Source organism: Mauremys reevesii, linkage group 12, assembly GCF_016161935.1.
Source record: "Mauremys reevesii isolate NIE-2019 linkage group 12, ASM1616193v1, whole genome shotgun sequence".
In the NCBI taxonomy this organism is placed as follows: Eukaryota; Metazoa; Chordata; order Testudines; family Geoemydidae; genus Mauremys; species Mauremys reevesii.
Genome location: NC_052634.1, coordinates 22377663 through 22394987, shown reverse-complemented (window position 1 = coordinate 22394987; position 17325 = coordinate 22377663). Strand labels below are relative to the sequence as shown.

The window sequence follows — 17325 nt, the reverse complement described above, 5'->3', positions numbered from 1 at the left end:
CCTTCCTTTCTCCCCCCCAGCCCCTGTGCCGGGATCCCTCAAGCAGAGCCTGGAGTCCTGCCCAGGGAGTCTGTACTATTGACAAACACTAAGGCCTGGTCTACACTAGGACTTTAATTCGAATTTATCAGCGTTAATTCGAACTAACCGCTCAACCGTCCACACCAGGAAGCCATTTAATTCGAACTAGAGGGCTCTTTAGTTCGAATTTGGTACTCCACCCCGGCAGGTGGAGTAACGCTAAATTCGCACTTGCTAGCTCGAATTAGGCTTGGTGTGGATGCTAATCGAACTTAGCAGCTCCGGGAGCTATCCCACAGTTCACCACTCTGTTGACGCTCTGGACAGCATTCCGAGCTTGGATTCTCTGGCCAGCCACACAGGAAATGACCCGCGAAAATTTGAATTCATTTTCCTGTCTGGGCGGTTTGAATCTGACGTTCTGGTTGCACATCGGGGCGAGCTCCAGCACCTGCAACGATGCAGAGCTCTCCAGCAGAGGAGTCCGGGCAATCCCAGAATAGAAAGAGGTCCCCAGCATGGAGTGACCGGGAAGTCCAGGATCTGATCGCTGTGTGGGGCGAGGAGTCTGTGCTCTCGGAGCTGCGCTCCAACAAGCGGAACGCGAAGACCTTCGAGAAGGTCTCTAAAGCCATGAAAGACAAAGGATACAGCCGGGATGCGATGCAGTGCCGCGTGAAAGTGAAGGACCTAAGACAAGGGTATCAAAAGTCAGAGCGGCAAACGGACGCTCGGGCCCAGCCCCAGACATGCCGCTTCTACGACGCACTGCATGCCATTCTAGGTGGGTCTGCCACCAGTGCCCCACCAGTGACGGTGGACTCCGAGGACGGAATAGTGTACCGGGACAGTTCCCCCTCCCTGTTCGCCGATGGGGAAGATGAGGAAGGGTCTTTAGAGGACGGCGCAGGCGACATCGAACCCACTCCCGCTTTCCCTGACAGCCAGGATCTCTTCATCACCCTCACAGAGATCCCCTACCAACCGTCCCCGCCCGTTAACCAGGACTCGGAATCAGGGGAAGGATCAGGCGGTAAGTGCTACAAACAGGGAAACATGTATTTTTTAAGAAACAGGGATTTATATAAAAATAGAAATACTATATAAACATTTTTCAATATGAAACTAAACAAACAGCTGGTCTACACAAACAGCAATGGAGCAATAGTCCTCTGGGGATATTTCAAATAAGCTCTCAGAGAGCCGCTGGCAAAGCCTCAGCAAGAGGTTTCTTGGGAGAGGTGCTTTATTGGGTGCTCCGTTGAAGCAAACTCTTACGCGCCATGCCATCCTCAGGTAGAGGGGGACCATCGCCACTACGAGCAAGTCAGCGTAGGGACCTTGTCTGTGAAGGGCTTCTATTAAAATCCGCTCTCTGTGTGCGCCTGACACGCCTCAGGGTGATGTCGTTGTGGAAGTGCTGCATCTAATTAGTGGAATTAGTGTACTGTTACTATTGTGCATGGTAGACTTTTACTTTGCATAAGAATGACCCTCGCTTAACAGAGTTTTACTTTGCATAAGAATGACCCTCGCTTAACAGAGTTTTACTTTGCATAAGAATGACCCTCGCTTAACAGCCACGTGTTGCAGGCCTCAGAGGAAAAGCATACAGGGGTCTTTCGCGGTCACTGGCGGGAGATGCCGCATAACGCTCATCTTTTCTGCTTTGCACATTGCCTCCAGCAGGAGAGCACAGCTAAGCACTATCTGATAAGCAGTCTGTACTGTAAGGCTTACCAGGACTTTGTGCAAGAGGGATGCAGCTGTCTCTCCTCGCTTGTGCGCTATCCAGTGCAATCGCGCCGCCAAGGAGAGCGTATTCCGAAATCTCGGACTAGTTCCGAGATCTCCTGAGACTTGGTTCCCTGTTTGGTCTTCTTAACTGAAAATGACTAGACTGTGTTTACTGTTGGCAAACATGTATTTGTTCAAGGAAATCACCTACTTTTTCGCATCACACAGCTTGGCTCCTTCACGGACTGCCCGCCATCCTCGCAGAGGCTGGCTCAGATTAGGCGCCGAAAGAAAAGACAAGGGACGACAGGGTCCAGGAACGGAGGGCCAGCTCCCGAGCGGAGGCGGCAGAGCAGAGACAGTCACGGGAGAGCCTGTGTCAGCAGCATCGCACACACCTGGAACGGGAGGATAGGTGGCGGCAGGAAGACCAGCAGGCGACTCAAACGCTGCTTGGTCTAATGAGGGAGCAAACGGACACGCTCCGGCGCCTTGTAGATGTTCTGCAAGACCACAGGCAGGAGGAGAGAGCCCCCCTGCAGTGCATCTGCAACCGCCCTCCAACGCCAAGAAGTCCTGTCCCCCCCTCACCCAAAGTGACAAGAAGGAGGCGGTAGGGGCCGTGAGAACTGTCACTGCACCGCAGCAGAGCGCTAATGTACAAGACACCTCTCGCGCTGTAAATTTGTAGAAGTTCTTCCCTTACAGGATCACCCAGTCCCAAATCCAAGTTTCAACCCCCCACTGTGTATAACATTATTAAAAGCGGTTTGCTGTTACTCTCTGTTTCCGTCACGTTTCTCGTGTCAGAAGACTTTGTGGGGGGGGGGGATTTTTAATTACAGTGCATAGCCCACATTAACAGGGTACAGACTTGGGGGCAGGGTCAACTGCAGGGCACACACAGACTGCAGTCACTAGGCACCAGGGACAGTCTGTGTGGTGTATGCTGCCCCGGGTCTTTCCTTGATGTGTAGGGTCCTGGTGCCTGACATCCCCGAATGTAAAGGCAGGCTTCCCTTCACATGCATTTGGACCGTAGTCACGATCCTCCCCGGTGCCCCGAGCCCCAAAGAGACCTCATCCAGGGGCAGATACTCACCCTTCCCCACCCCTCACCCTTCCAACGCCCAAACCCACAGCCGTCATGGTAACCCCTATCCAAGGACGGCACCCCTCGCCCCTTCCTGCAAACCCACCCATCAGTGCACACCTTAACCAGCACAGAATGCTTCCATGTTTCAACGAAGAAACAGAAATGCAAAGTCAACGAAAGATTTATTATTAATTACTAAAACATGTCCTTAGTTTTAAAACGTCCTTGGGAAGTGGGGAAAACTTGGTTTATGATCAGGCTCTCTTAAAATCAAGTGGACAGTCACAGGTTACCCTGCTCTGCGAGGAAACTCGCTTTCAAAGCCTCCTGATGCATATCGCTTCCCGCTGGGATATTCTCTCAGCACGGGTGTCTGGCTGATCATAAACAGCAGCCAGGCGATTTGCCTCAACCTCCCAAGCGGCCAAAAGGTCTCGCCCTTGCTCTCACAGAGATTGTGGAGCACACAGCAAGCAGCAATAACTACGGGATATTCTTTTCGCTGATGTCCGAGCGAGTCAGTAAGGTCCGCCATCTCCCTTGAGACGTCCGAAAGCACACTCCACCACCATTCTGCACTTGCTCAGCCGGTAGTTGAAGAGTTCCTTTTCAGTGTCCAAGGCGCCTGTATAGGGCTTCATGAGCCAGGGCATTAGCGGGTAGGCCGGGTCCCCGAGGATCACTGTAGGCATCTGCACATCCCCAACCGTTATTTTGTGGTCCGGGAAGAAAGTGCCTGCCTGGAGGCGTCTAAACAGACCAGAGTTCCTGAACACACGCGTCATGAACCTTGCCCGCCCACCCGACGTTGATGTTGGTAAAACGTCCCCTATGGTCCACCACAGCTTGCAGCACCATTGAAAAGTAGCCCTTTCGGTTAATGTACTCGCTGGCCTGGTGGGCTGGTGCCAGGATAGGGATGTGAGTCCCATCTATAGCCCCACCGCAGTTTGGGAATCCCATCGCGCGAAGCCATCTATGATGACCTGGACATTTCCGACAGTCACTACCTTTGAGAGCAGTTGCTCAACGATTGCGTGGGCTACTTGAATGACAGCAATCCCCACGGTAGATTTGCCCACGCCAAAGTGGTTCGCTACTGACCGGTAGCTGTCTGGCGTGGCAAGTTTCCAGAGGGCTATGGCCACTCGCTTCTGCACAGTCAGGGCTGCTCGCATCCTTGTGTCCTGGCGCTTCAGGGCAGGGGACAGCAAGTCACACAGTTCAAGGAAAGTGTCCTTACGCATCCTGAAGTTTCGCAGCCACTCTGTGTCATCCCAGACCTGCAGCACTATGCGGTCCCACCAGTCTGTGCTTGTTTCCCGGGCCCAGAATCGCCGTTCCACACCATGAACTTGACCCATTGCCACCATGATCTCCACTGCCCGGCGTACCCTGCTTTCTGAGAGGTCTGCGCCACTCTCCTCACCGTGCTGCCGGAGCCTCCTCGCCCGGTTTCTCAGCATCTGACTGTGGAAGAGGTGGACGATAACGTGCGAGGAGTTGACAACGGCCATAAGTGCAGCGATGATCGCAGCGGGCTCCATGCTCGCAGTGCTGTGGCGTCCGCGCTGTAACCGACCAGAGAAGCGCGAACAGATTTCCGCCGGCGCTTTCAAGGAAGAGAGGAGGGCGGGATTGACGGTTCAATGACGACACATTTTCCCCCAGCATGCATTGGGGAAATCCCTAATTCTAATGGGCAGCGGGAGTGCGGGAACTGTGGGATAGCTTCCCACAGTGCACCGCTTCCAAAGTCGAAGCTGGCCCCGTGAATGTGGACTCAGAAGTTCGAATTTGTGTATTTAGTATGGATACACAAATTCGACTTATTAAGGTCGAATCCACAAATTCGACTTAAGTAGATTCGAAATAGTCCTGTAGTGTAGACAAGCCCTTAGTGACAGGGACAAAACACTCAAATCCCGCCTGGTGCGGAGCCAGGTTGCTCTTCAAATTCTGTCGTTGGTACATTTCCAGGCCTGGGAATGTCCCACAACAGCATTTAATGGGAAGCTGCCTGCAGAACAGTGACACTGCACAGAGCTCCTGTGGAGGAGGGGTGGGAATTAGTAACATTTTGAGGATGGTTTGGGAAATGAGCCTTTGCTGACAAGGTTTGTCTCTGTTCATATTTCACCTTCAGGTGTTATGTTGAGGGATCTTTAGTATATTTTTGGGAGGTTAATAACTATCTCCTCAACTTTATTTACTCAACTTGAAAATTGGTGTCACTTGATTTTTGCATCTCCCTGTGAAACTACAACTGACACGTGTGGCTTTCTACAGGGGGTCATGATGTTAAAGTTGGGGAATTCAGTCTCTGTACTTCTGGGCGGGGGGGTTGCTTTTTTACAGCTGCCTCACGGCCAGGCACTCTGGGCTGTTAGCTGCACCCACTGTCCTTGCCAGGGGCCCCTGCTGACCCCTGGGCGGCTGCACTGCCGTGCTGGGGTGACTCTGCAGGTGGAGAAGCTGCTGTGGAGCAATGTAGAGCAGGTGCAGGAAGGAGACGAGGTCACTATTCACATTCTGAACTGCACAATTTTCCAAATTTGGGAAAAGATTAATAGATTCATAGACTTAAGGTCAGAAGGGACCATTATGATCATCTAGTCTGACCTCCTGCACAATGCAGGCCACAGAATCTCACCCACCCACTCCTGTAACAAACCCCTAACCTATGTCTGAGTTATTGAAATCCTCAAATCGTGGCTTAAAGACCTCAAGGTGCAGGGAATCCTCCAGCAAGTGACCCGAGCCCCATGCTGCAGAGGAAGGCGAATGTCCGAGAACAAGTCTAAGGGGAAGGTGAACGCAGAGCAATGACACTGGAGATGCCCTGACCTCCAGTGGGGGCAGCGTGGAAATTAATAATGGGAAGATGATTTGCGAAATTAGTTGTCACTGACAAGCTTTGTCTCTGTTCCTATTTCACGCTGTGGTGTTAGAGGAATCAGTACAGATTTTTTTACTATATTGATTAAACACTTAATTTTATTTAATCAAGCCAAAAACTTAATGTCACTTATTTTTTCTCTGTCCTAGCAAGAATGAATTGAATTTTGTGACTTTCTGGAAAGTGCAGCGAGATTAAATGTGGGGAATTCAGTCTCTGTGTTTGTGAGCTGATCTTTTCCTCTCACAGGTCAGTGCCTGCATTGAAATACCAAGAGGGATCTAAGGGCTGGTGTACGCTGGGCACTGAACTGGCAGAGCGACGTCTCTCAGGGTGTGACCACCCCCCCCCCCAAACCCATAGAGTTAAGGTGACCTAAGCCCTGGTTAGATAGTGCTAAAGAAAAGGAAGAATGGTTTTGTCCATGTAGCTATTACAGGGATGGGAAAACCCCTCCAATCACTGTCTACTCCAAAGTGCTATAGCAGTGCCACAGCAGCATTTTAAGTGTAGACAGAGTGAAACTAGATCTGGCTCCAGTTTGCACTGTGGATGCTCACGTACTAAGACTATAATAACAACAGCAACATAGAGCTTGCGTAGTTGGCAGGATTTGAACCTGCGCAGGGAGACCCCCAATGGATTTCTAGTCCATCGCCTTAACCACTCGGCCACAACTACTTAAGCTACAGTTGTTTCACTACACAATGATTCTGTTCTCACAGAATTGTCACTTCAAATTGTTTGCTCAGACCAGCTTCCCCAGCACACTCATGGCTGCGTTAGTGTAAGAGTGTCCTTGGCTGAACAGCGAGAATTCCTGCCCATTTCCCTTCCGGTTGGAGCAGGATGAGAGTGTGTTTGTGTGAATGACATTGCTGTAGATTGTTGTTCATTCCCCACTCTGACAATTCAGACAGTCCCTTTCCTAGTCAAATCTCCAGCACATCCTTCCAATAGCAGGGGGCAGGATTTCTCTGGGGCACTTAGGGCTGCTGCATGAACTCAGCCTTGCATTCCACCCTTGATGTTTCATGGTCTACGAACAGCAGCAGAAAGAAAGAGCGGAGCCAATATCTCCCTGGCAGGGATGCAGATGCCACGTCCCTTCTGTCTGACTGTCGCCATTGCAGGAGAGAAGGGGTCACTGGAATCGTATGCCCTGGCTCAGACCAGAGACACAGGGAGGTTTTGCTGTTTATGGATCTGTGCAAAGGAAATTTTGTCTCTGTGTGAAATTGAGGTCAGAAATGAAACGTCCACATGCTGGCCCAGTGCTCTAGGGAATGTGGGTGAAGGACTCGGGCTGAGAAATGATTTAACAGGGGTTTGTTTCAATTTATTGCCCTGATTAAAATCTATGGCTAAAAGGCAGCCACTGTTGTTAGTACTTGTACCTGTGTAGGGACACCCCAGTGGGTGTCAAGTCCATTGTCTTCACCAGGGGCAGTCGATTATTTTAGCAAAGTACAAATTTCTTGGTCAAGGCCTAGGCTCCGGAGAAAACAATACACGGCTGATAAGAAGAAGTATGTCAAAAGATTTTGCAGCCACCATGGGCATAACTATGATGTGTCGTGTTTCACTCTTTATACCTGGTGCCACCTCCTTTCCCTTTGGCCTTGTAGTTGACTAAGGGCAAAGCTGAACATCTCCTCAGATACCAGGGAGTGTTTATGTCCATTCCTGCGAGCTACACAGGGGTTTGATGTTGCTGCTTTCAGTCCTCTGGCTCTGCCGGGATAAGGAACAATACAGGCTGTCACTGAACTGAAGGAGGAAGATCAGATTTTGACAGGGAGAGGGACGCCTCCTCTTAAAGGTGTTTGTCTGGCTGGCAGTCCTGGTTCCCAGGTCTTGCTCGTGGGGCTCCAGCAGTTTTGGGACCAGGTCACCCTTGGCCCCACCTGCCGCTCCCAAGCGCTCCCAGGGGCCATATCAGTGCAGCGGAGCTGAGCAGCGTCTGCCTGCTCGCTCCAGTGGCTGCCGGCCCTCTCCATGGCAGGGCGGGGTGGGTCTGTGCCTCCACGCACTGCCTCTGCCTGATCACCCTGTGGCCAATGGGACGCTGTGGGGTGATGCCTGGGGCAGCAGCACACGGAGGCCCCCAGCCTGCCCCACCTTGGAGCCTCCGGTAAGTGCTGCATCCCTGACCCCTTCCTGAGCCTGCACCCCACCTCCTCCTCATATACTCACTCCCACCCCAAACTCCCTCACAGAGCCTGCACCCCCTCCTCCCCACCCCAGCCCCCAAACTCCCTCCCAGACTCTGCACCCCTGCTGAATGCCAATCCCCAGCCCCAGCCCAGGGCCTGCACCCTAGACCTCCTCCCCCAACCCAAACTCCCTCCCAGAGCCTTAGGCAGGTGAGGGGCGGAGTTTTGGGGAGCGGGTTCTGGGCGGTATGAGTGACATTATTGGCCCACTGGGAGGACTGCAGGACTGGCACTGGCCCTAAGGTAAATTGTGGTTGAGACTCTGCTTTAAGGGATTGGAGCAATGCTGGAGAGACTGACGGGCAGGGAGCTGTGTGTGCTCCAAGGAGAGTTGTTGTTGTGCTCTGGTGACACAGAGCGGGGGTGGGGAGTTTGTAAGCTGTGGTGTTTGTACAGAGATAAAGTTTACTAACCCCCAGGTTAAAAACTGTTCCTGCTCTGGGCTATACAGGACACTCTCTGTTGTGAGGGTGGGTCAGTGAGTGAATGTTTCCCTGCAGGGTAATAGGTTCCTACTTCCAAGCCAAATGATTCCCTTTAAAAACTTTTTCGAATGAAAATCAATTTCCAGACCCATCTCCAGTATGTTCAGGAGTTCGCTGAATGGGGGCAGGGGCTTGAAATCAATTTAAACACTCAGCATTTTCCTGTGCAAATGAATAAAGACCTAGCAGAGCTGTCCAGCAGCTGAAATCAGTTCCAGTCCTCGTCGTCTCTAAGAGGGACACTCGGTAGCTGAGGCATGTGGGACACCTCTGTGGTGAGGACAGGTGAAAAAATGCTGGATTCAGTGAAAGCTGAGCCCATAGGAGGGGAAGGTGAACGGCAGCACCACACAGGGTCATAACACTCAGAGACGGGGCTTCACTGTCACTGCCCCTGTGTTTTCCATCATTTCTATCCTAAGGAACACACCCTCCCCCTCCCCCCTTTCCATCCCACCCCACCCCACCCCACATTGTCACACACAACCTTCTCCCCTTGAGCCCCATCCCACCCCTACCCCTCCCCACACGCCATGGGACACAGCCTCTCGGTGACTCACCCAGATGGGGCTTGTCTCTGCATCTCCCCAGCAGGGGAGCAGAGAGCCGAAAGGGCCACAGGAGACCAATGGAGCTAGGCAGGGATAGAAAAGACTTCCCTTCTCTTCTCTTCCCTTCCCTTCCCAAGAGTCCCGTTAATCTCACCCATGGGACGTTCCAGCACCGGGTGGGCTCAAAGCACCAACCTTCCCCTGAGCAACAGAAGGGGGAACCAGCTCTATCACATGGAAGGAGGCTCCCAACCTCTGCTGCTGCCATCCTGCAGCCTTTAATATGGATTTGTTTTAGCTAATGCAACCACCCCCACTCCGCTAATCCACCCATGAATTAAGGAGAAAAGACCCACAGTCAGGAAGCAAAGGTGCAATGGGTTAGTGCACAGGCTGTCTAGTAGCAGTGTTGAGTGGAGTCATGCTGAAGTTGTGAGTTCAAACCTCACCTACAGCACTAGCTTCCTTTAAGCAAATGGCTTCTGCCAATCATTTTGCCCTGCAGAAAATACAATTGCAGCTCAGAAGACACCGAGGTCCCCTTGCTTTACAGAGAGCAGGGCAGATTCCACAGATCTACCAGGCTCTGCTCTCCACCAGCCGCCTGTGTCAGGAGGGTCGAGCAGAGCCCAGAGCACTGCCCCCGACTCCCCTCAGTCTTTGCTCCCCAAACCACCTGTGTGCTCACCCTCTTCGCTGTGAGACTCAAACCCTGCCTGGCTTTCTGTATGTTGGGTTTTTTGTTGTCTGTCATGTTGATGTGCATGTGGGTCCTGTGTGATTTTTGTGGATGCCTGGCATAGTTTTGTGTATGTGTGTGTGTGTGTGTGTGTGTGTGTCTGTGTGTGTGTGTGTGTGACTTTTGCATGCAGATTGTTTTTTGCTAAGTATTCTTTTGGTATGTGGTTTTTGTGCTTTCTTGTTGTGGGCTTTTGCTGTATTTTTTGGTGTGGATTTGTTCTTTCTATGTTTTGTGTGGCTTTTCCTTATGTGTCTATGGCTCTGTGGGTTTGGTTTTTGTTTATGTCTGTGTGGGCCTGTGCAGTCTGTGATGTTCTCTTTCTCTCTATTTGTATCTTCATGTGTAAATTCACTGGAACTTTTCAAACTCTTCACAGCTTTGCCAATTTTCACCAGGAATTTTACTCATTAACAAATTCTCACTTGTTCCCTACCAGTTGGTGACCATCGCCCCAGGGGCCTGTCAGTCTCAGGGTCCTGATTTCCCATTGACCCTTCCCCCTTCTATTGGGACTGGGAACTAGCCAACCAAAAAAACCCCACTCAGTTTTAGTAAAGGGTCAACAGTCCCTTACACAAGCTGGCCCTGTGAGGGAGGGTTAGCTCAGTGGTTTGAGTATTGGCTTGTTAAATCCAGATTTGTGAGCTCAGTCCTTGAGAGGGCCATTTAGGGATCTGGGATAAAAATCTGTCTGAGGATTGGCCCTGCTTTGAGCAGGGGGTTGGACTAGATGACCTGCTGAGGTCCCTTCTAACCCTGGTATTCTATGATAGGGTCACCAATGTTCAGAGAAACTAGCACAAGCTGGTCCCATGGTGTAAGGGTTGGCATGCTGAAATCTGAGCTCAAATCTCAGTGGGACCTTAAGTGCTTTCCTGTCTCCAGCTGTATAAGAATGAGTTGTTTACTTTGTGCTGAGTGACTCATACCCACAGGAGCCAGGTCTCTGGTTGGAATGGGGTCTAGAAGTGGCTGTGGTTTGACTGGGTGTTTGGGATTTCTGATGCCCACAAGTTTGGCCCTTGTGCTTTCTACCACACTTTTCCTCTTGCCCACATGGCGCTTGAAGAAAGGAGTGTCAGGGCCAGGTTTCATAGTCAGGGAAAGGCAGGAGGGAGGCAGAGTCCCAGGCTGGAGCCCAGCACCTCTCCTCCTCTGGGCACCTAGAGCAGAGGTGGCTGGTGCTGACGGCTCCAAGGGAAGGTTTAAAAGCCACAGAGCAACCGAGGGCAGGGCAAGAGGAAGGGAGGACCATGCCTATGCGTGGCCAGCAGACAGCCACAGAGACACCCAGACAGGCTGCTCCCTGGCATGCCGAACCCCCACTGAAAACCACCCACAGCCAGCTGCTGATGCTTTGTGGCCAACATCAGAAGATGGTAAGAAAGCAGGGCCAGCCACCCTGGTGGGGCCTCTTACCGTTCCCACTCAAGGTGCTCACTTTGGCAGTGGGGCAGGAGATTTTACCCCAAGAGGCTTTTCCCCAGCTGGCGAGAAGCAGAGAAACACCCAGGCTCCCAAGGTGCTATGTAGCAAGTACCCTCCAGCACAGGGACAGGCGCACACTTGGAAGAGGGAAACTGCTCCACACGCTAGCCCGGGCAGCTGCCCATTTTCTTTGGCAAGTCAGGAAGGGCAAAGGCAAGACTGGAAGCACCTGGGGCTCATGTCCCAGCCTTTGTGATGCCCACCCCCCAACTCCTTCCCGGGGCTCTAGCTGAAGCCAGAGCATTGGCCTGAGCAGCCAAGAAGAGGTTCCAGCCCTGAAGGGATCAGGACTTTCAGTACAAAGGTAAAAATTGCACAACCACGAAGGGACTCGAACCCTCAATCTCCTGATCCAAAGTCAGATGTCTTATCCATTGGGCCACATGGTCACAGAAACAAAACCTTTCCAAGCACTTATTTGGAAAAGGCAGACACTGTGTTTCTCAGGTCCTCTACTGAATGGGGCCGAGACTCTCTGGGCACAAGAAGTCGAGTTCCCAGCGAGATGTGAGACAATTCTCTGGAGCCAGGTACAGGACTTTGGCAGGGAGGCTCAGGCATGAGGGATTGGGGTGCAGTGGACGGACCGGCTGTCTAGGTGCTTAGATTTGGTCTCACTGAGGAGGAGGAGGAATCCTGCTGACAGGCAGTGGCTGTGGAGAAAAAGAGGGATCTCCAGGCAGCTCAGGTCTCCTTCTTCCAGCTCCTCATCTGGCTGAGCTGCTCCACCGGCCTGGACAAGTCCTCTGCATGCACAGCAAATAGCCCAAGAGCCATTGCTGCCCAAACCTGTGCTGGGGGGTGAGCGTCTGTCTTCCCTGTCCCATCCGCGCTAGAGCAGACCACTAGATTGAGAGAGACAGTCAACAACGATTAAGGCTCAGATTATATAAAGGGGGTCCCAGAATCTGTGACTTTCAGAGATCTCAGTGACATTTTCCGCCTCAGCCCTGGGGCAGGAAGACTGGGGCTGTCGGCCAGTGGGGGCCTCACAGCTATCAGCCACCAGTGGCGGAAGGGGCTCCCACAGGCCCATGCCACCACGGATGGACCCCACAGCTCCCAGCTACTGTGAGTGGATCCCAGAGCTCCCAGCCACCACATGGGACAGGGGGACCCTGGAGCTCCCAGTGGGGTGACCAGGTTATAAAGTCCGGTCAGCGGTGCTGCGGGGCTCAGGCAGGCTGGTCCCTATGTGTCCTAGGGCACCGCACTGTGTCCTGGAAGTGGCCAGTAGGTCCCCCCTGCTGCATCGCTGACCAGGAGCCGCCCGAGGTAAGTCTGCACCCCAACCCCCTGCCCCAGCCCTGAACCCCCCCAAACCCAGAGCCCCCTCTTGCACCCCAGAGCCCTCACCCCCCTGCCCCAGCCCAGAGCTTCCTCCCACACCTGGAACCCGTCATCCCTGCCCCACCCCAGAGCCATCACCCCGTCCTGGACCCCAACCCCTGCCTCAACCCACAGCCCCTCCTGCACTCTGAATCCCTCGGCCCCACCCTGCAGCCTGGAGCCCCCTCCTCCACCCCAAACCCCTCATCTCCCCACAGCTCCCACAGGCAGACCCTGGGGCTCCCAGCAGCCATGGGTGGCCGGGAGCCCCCAGCCCCACCCCACTGCCTATGGACCCTGCAGCTCCTACGAGCGGACCCCAGAGCTCCCAGCCGCTGCGGATGGACCCAGGGTTTTCCAACAGGCCTTGATGGCGGGAGGGCCCCGCAGCCCCACGTCGTTGCTAACAGACCCTGCAGCGCCGCAGCCCCGGGAGCTCCCGGCCGCCCCGGGCAGGAGAGGAGCCCCCGGCGCTCAGTCCCCGGAGGCAGAGCCCGGAGCTCCCAGTCACCGGGGTGAGGAGAAGCCGCAGCCCCGGAGCTCCGGCCGCCCGGCAGGAGAGGAGCCCCGGTGCTCAGACACCGCAGGCAGAGCCCGAGCTCCCAGTCACCGGGGTGGGGTGAGGAGAAGCCGCAGCCCGGGAGCTCCCGGCCGCCCGGGCAGGAGAGGAGCCCCGGCGCCAGACACCGCAGGCAGAGCTCGAGCTCCCAGTCACCGGGGTGGGTGAGGAGAAGCCGCAGCCCCGGGAGCTCCCGGCCGCCCGGGCAGGAGAGGAGCCCCGGCGCCAGACACCGCAGGCAGAGCCCGGAGCTCCCAGTCACCGGGGTGAGGAGAAGCCGCAGCCCCGGGAGCTCCCGGCCGCCCGGGCAGGAGAGGAGCCCCGGCGCTCAGACACCGCAGGCAGAGCCCGGAGCTCCCAGTCACCGGGGTGAGGAGAAGCCGCAGCCCCGGGAGCTCCCGGCCGCCCGGGCAGGAGAGGAGCCCCGGCGCCAGACACCGCAGGCCGAGCCCGAGCTCCCAGTCACCGGGGTGAGGAGGAGCCGCAGCCCCGGGAGCTCCCGGCCGCCCGGGCAGGAGAGGAGCCCCGGCGCTCAGACACCGCAGGCAGAGCCCGGAGCTCCCAGTCACCGGGGTGAGGAGGAGCCGCAGCCCCGGGAGCTCCCGGCCGCCCGGGCAGGAGAGGAGCCCCGGCGCCAGACACCGCAGGCAGAGCCCGGAGCTCCCAGTCACCGGGGTGAGGAGAAGCCGCAGCCCGGGAGCTCCCGGCCGCCCGGGCAGGAGAGGAGCCCCGGCGCTCAGACACCGCAGGCAGAGCCCGGAGCTCCCAGTCACCGGGGTGAGGAGGAGCCGCAGCCCCGGCCAGTGCAGGTGGCCCCGCAGCTCCCAGCCGCCACGGGCGGGCGGACGCCAGAGCCCCCGCTGCCATTGGGACCCCGCGCCGCCCGGCAGGACCCGTCACCCCGCGACCGGCAGGAAACAGCCGCGCGGAAGCGCCGCGCCCTGTGACCCCGGTGCTGCGGCTTCGCCAGGCGGGAGGCGGCGCCGCTGCTGCGGTCTCGGTCCCTCCGCCCGACAGCGGGACCCGCCCCGCGCGGCCTCGCGCCGCTTCTCGCGGGCGGCGCTGCGCTCTGAGCGCACAAGGCCCTGGCGGCTCCGCCCATCATCGCTGTCACACAACGTCACCAATGGGAGCTGAGCCCGTCGGAAACGTCAGGTGGGGAGGGCCCAATGGGAGACCAGCTTTCAGAGACCCGCCCCGCGCGAGGGCCAATGGGAGATCAGCTGTCAGAAAACACTAGGCAGGCCGGCACCAGCCAACCAGGAACCGCCCCTCATCTCAAGAACAGCCCCGCCTGCACCTGTCCTATGCCCCACAGCAGCAGCCAGCACCAGGGGGCTTGTGTCATACCTCACAACAACCCCCAAAGCAGAGTCTCAATTCCCCTCCCCCACCCCTGCTGCTGCTCTTCAGTAGGTAACAAGAACCCAACCCACACACCAAAAAGAGAAAGGGGCAAGGGGCACTGTATAAAGCCAACAATCTCCCTCACCTCTCCCCCCGCAGCCCCTTCCCCATGTCTGGCCACACGCTCCCAGGTCAGGGTGACCACACACTCCCCGTCGGGGCAGGCTCTGCTCAGCCCGGCTCCCCACAGCCTGCACTAAACATGTGGGGACCAACCCCAAAACTTACTCATATTTTACCCCAATGGCCCCAAACAGCTGCTTTTAATATGCAAATAAGGTGCTGCCACACTCAGGCCACGCCCCAGCTCTCCAGTGGAGCCACCCAGGAGAGAACCAGGTGATATTTAAATTAGCCAGGACGTCGCTCAGTCATTTCCCTCTGCTCCCAGCAGGTGGCGGCGGAGAGCTCCGAGCTCGCTCCCTTCCCTTTCTCGCGTCGGCTTCAGCCCCCGGGTTACAAACGCACCAACCGGGGAGCAGGAGTGTGGGGCTGCTCCAGGGTGACCAGATGTCCCATGTTTAAAGGGACAGGCCGGTATGGGAGGACTTTTTCTTCTATAGGAGCCTATTACCCCCCCACCCCCGTCCCGTTTTCCACAGTTTCTTCAATGTCACCATATGTGGCAGCTCTGCGGGGACGGACTTGCACACTTGGGAGCCATCAGCCGGATCTGCGTGCCAGGGAAGCTGCGTCCCTCCAGAGGCGCTTGAGAAGCCAGAGGAGCCGTGGGTGAGTTTGTGATGAGGTGAGTGTGAAGTGTGGAAGGGGGAGGGTGGCAAGAGGAGGTTTTGAGAGGAAAAAAGGTGCTGCTGAACTGGTAGGTGAGGGCAAGGTCCCAGGCGGGTGTTGTGTGAGGAGCTGTGTAGGCCCGGAAAGGCGTCGTGCTGGGCAAGGGCAGGTGAGGAGGGCCAGGGCTGTTGCTGCGGCCAAAGCCTTTGGGAAGCAGAAGAGGGCCAGGAGTGTTGTTGCCTGCTGGGGCCCATGCGACGGTGTAGGTGTACGCTGACCATAGCTGGTCTGTGGGAGCTGGGGTCGTTCATCATGCCCCTTTCCTCGTTAGTATAGTGGTGAGTATCCGTGCCTGTCACGCGGGAGACCGGGGTTCGATTCCCCGACGGGGAGGGTGACCCCTTTTGAAGGGGGGACAAAGAAATCCCTGGCCTGCCCGCCACATGCCTTGCATTCTCTTTCGACGGCCACTTCCCTTCGCACCCCGCACTGATGACTTTCACCTCCAGAGAGACAGTTACCTCGCAAGGACACGCTCGCCCTAGCCAAAGCCTCCCCCGGGGCCTGCACGTGGGGGCACGTTTCAGAGCGGCAAAGGGAAATAGGCTGGCCAGGGCCATGAGGACAATGGCCCAGACAAACGGGGAGGGATTTGGTCCAGGGGTGGAGGAAGACAGAAAAAGGGACAGGCATGGGATTGGCTTCCTGTCTTGTTTCCTTTGCTCAGCATTTGACCTGTGAGTGTAATGGGGAGACTTGAGAAAGACCTGTGGCCGCCGGTGAGGTAGGTGGCCGCCCCGAGAGCGCAGAGCTGAGCATTTTCCACTGGGTTGCTGCCTGCGTCCCCAGCACCTGGCCGTGATCGTATAAAGGTTAGTACTCTGCGCCGTGGCCGCAGCAACCTCGGTTCGAATCCGGGTCACGGCATTGCTTTTTGGTGGGGAGGGGCTATCCTGCAGCACGCCTCGTGGCTCAGTCTGATGGCGTCCGTTTGCAAAGAGAGCCATCAGCCGGTCCTCAGTTTCTGCTTGGTAAAGGCAAGTCAGTGGGGTCCATCGGTCAGAAAAAGAGTCCCAGGACTTCTTGCTGGGCGCCAGGGTCCAAAAGCAGCGCATTCCCTCCTGGAAAGGGCTGTGTTTCGAATGTCCGTCCAGTGCGCTTTGAAGGGAAGGATCTGCGTGCCTGGGAAGCTGCGTCCCTCCAGAGGCGCTTGAGAAGCCAAAGGGGCCGTGGGTGAGTTTGTGATGAGGTGAGTGTGAAGTGTGGAAGGGGGAGTGTGGCAAGAGGAGGTTTTGAGAGGAAAAAAGGTGCTGCTGAGCTGGTAGGTCAGGGCAAGGTCCCAGGCGGGTGTTGTGTGAGGAGCTGTGTAAGCCCGAAAAGGCGTCCTGCTGGGCAAGGGCAGGTGAGGAGGACCAGGGCTGTTGCTGCGGCCAAAGCCTTTGGGAAGCAGAAGAGGGCCAGGAGTGTTGTTGCCTGCTGGGGCCCATGCGACGGTGTAGGTGTACGCTGACAATAGCTGGTCTGTGGGAGCTGGGGCCGCTCATCATGCCCCTTTCCTCGTTAGTATAGTGGTGAGTATCCCCGCCTGTCACGCGGGAGACCGGGGTTCGATTCCCCGACGGGGAGGGTGACCCCTTTTGAAGGGGGGACAAAGAAATCCCTGGCCTGCCCGCCACATGCCTTCCATTCTCTTTCGACGGCCACTTCCCTTCGCACCCCGCACGGATGACTTTCACCTCCAGAGAGACAGTTACCTCGCAAGGACACGCTCGCCCTAGCCAAAGCCTCCCCCGGGGCCTGCACGTGGGGGCACGTTTCAGAGCGGCAAAGGGAAATAGGCTGGCCAGGGCCATGAGGACAATGGCCCAGACAAACAGGGAGGCACTTGGTCCAGGGGTGGAGGAAGACAGAAAAAGGGACAGGCATGGGATTGGCTTCCTCTCTTTTTTCCTTTGCTCAGCATTTGACCTGTGACTGTAATGGGGAGACTTGAGAAAGACCTGTGGCCGCCAGCGAGGTAGGTGGCCGCCCCGAGAGCGCAGAGCTGAGCATTTTCAACTGTG

The 17325-nt window shown here is 55.9% G+C and overlaps 2 non-coding genes across 2 annotated transcripts; one reads left to right on the top strand and one right to left on the bottom strand.

The window, feature by feature from the left end:
- Positions 1–6351: 6351 nt before the first annotated feature.
- On the bottom strand, positions 6352–6434 carry TRNAS-AGA. The gene has a single exon. It is a non-coding gene; the product is annotated as a tRNA-Ser (tRNA).
- A 10382-nt stretch (positions 6435–16816) lies between these two features.
- On the top strand, positions 16817–16888 carry TRNAD-GUC. Its single transcript has one exon. It is a non-coding gene; the product is annotated as a tRNA-Asp (tRNA).
- The last annotated feature ends 437 nt before the right edge of the window (positions 16889–17325 follow it).